We start from the raw sequence: 1,478 nt of genomic DNA on the forward strand, positions 1-1,478 counted from the left end.
GCAGGATGCAAGTTCCCGTTATCCACATTCAGAGAGGAGGCTTCATGAGTGGTGAAGCAATGCTGTATCAGTCTCTATTCCCTCTCTACCTCCTCTTCCCCTCTCAATTTGTTTCTGTCTTGTCAAATAAAAAGAAATTTAAAAAATAATAAGTGACTTAGTGGACCAAGATAGTGAATAATGCAGGTTTGAACCTTATGTTGGGACCTGTAGGAATCTTGATGCAGAGTCCCGCTTTATAGACATCATGAGCAATGGTATTTCAGTATCATTGCTGTTGGTATTATTAAGAGATGATGCAGAATATCAGATCAAGGTGTTCTAATCTCTGAAAATTTCACAGAATGTTTGGCTTAAATAGGTTTCTTTTTTCCTTTGTGGGAAAATCATGGTATCAATAAAAATATTTCATATTGTCCCCAGAGAATCCTGGACTCAAACCAAAAGACATATAGTTCAAATCTTATCTGATTACCTCCTAGGGGCATCTTGTATTGTCAGCTTCCTGTAGGTGCCAGGGAAATTAATCCCAAGGTGTCATCATCACCTACAGCCAGGTGTTCAGTCCAAAGCCAAGATCCCAGATTAGGGCAGATGTGTCTAACTTGGCTGTGAAGCTAGCCTGGCAAATTCTAGCACAGCATCCAGGGAAACATGTTGGACATGAATGCCAATGAATTTATTTGCTGAGTATGGTGCCAACAAGAAAATATCTACTGTAATAATTGCAAAAGGGTTTATGTCTCCCTGATTTTGTTTAATTCTGTGTCCATGTTATTTAACAAGTGGCCTCTTGTGCTCATGAAAAGTAACATACTTACCTGGCAGGGGAGATACCATGATCACGAAGGTGGTTTTCCCAGGGCGAGGCTTATCCATTGCACTCCGGATGTGCTGACCCCTGCGATTTCCCCAAATGTGGGAAACTCGACTGCATGTGGGGGACTGCGTTCGTGCTCTCCCCTGTTTTAAAAAAAGAAATTAAAAAAAAAAAAAGAAAAGTAACATACAAGTGAGGTGATTCTCTTGATATGACTATATTTACTAATCCAAGAGAATGGGTATAATTGTGGCTTTGGCCATGTGTCAAGAAAGTTATTGTTTTTATTTTATTTTTTCTGATATGTTAATGGTTTATAATACAGCTGTTGGAACATGGGTACAATTTCCCATCTCACCATGATAGGTGTCTGCAAAAAACTCTCACATCTTAGACCTGTTTCGGTTATCATGTTGCTTTTGAGTCCAGGGCTTTGAAATTTCCTTCCCTGTAGCAGTCAGTAGAGCAAGCACAGGCTGAGCAGTAAAGTTATAATGCCTAGGGGTGGTCTTGGAACTCCACTTCCCAAAAACCCTACTCCACTAGAGAAAGGTAGAAGCAGGCTGGGCATATGTATTGACCTGTCAATGCCCATGTCCAGTGGAGAAGCAATCACAGAAACCAGACCTCTGACCTTCTGTGCCCCATAGAGATTTTT

The 1,478-nt window shown here is 40.7% G+C and overlaps 1 pseudogene; it reads left to right on the top strand.

Annotated features, from left to right (window-relative positions):
* Nucleotides 1-813: 813 nt before the first annotated feature.
* LOC132537743 (U1 spliceosomal RNA) lies at nucleotides 814-966 on the top strand (annotated as a pseudogene).
* Nucleotides 967-1,478: the final 512 nt, after the last annotated feature.

Source organism: Erinaceus europaeus, chromosome 3 (genome assembly GCF_950295315.1).
Source record: "Erinaceus europaeus chromosome 3, mEriEur2.1, whole genome shotgun sequence".
Lineage (NCBI taxonomy): Eukaryota > Metazoa > Chordata > Mammalia > Eulipotyphla > Erinaceidae > Erinaceus > Erinaceus europaeus.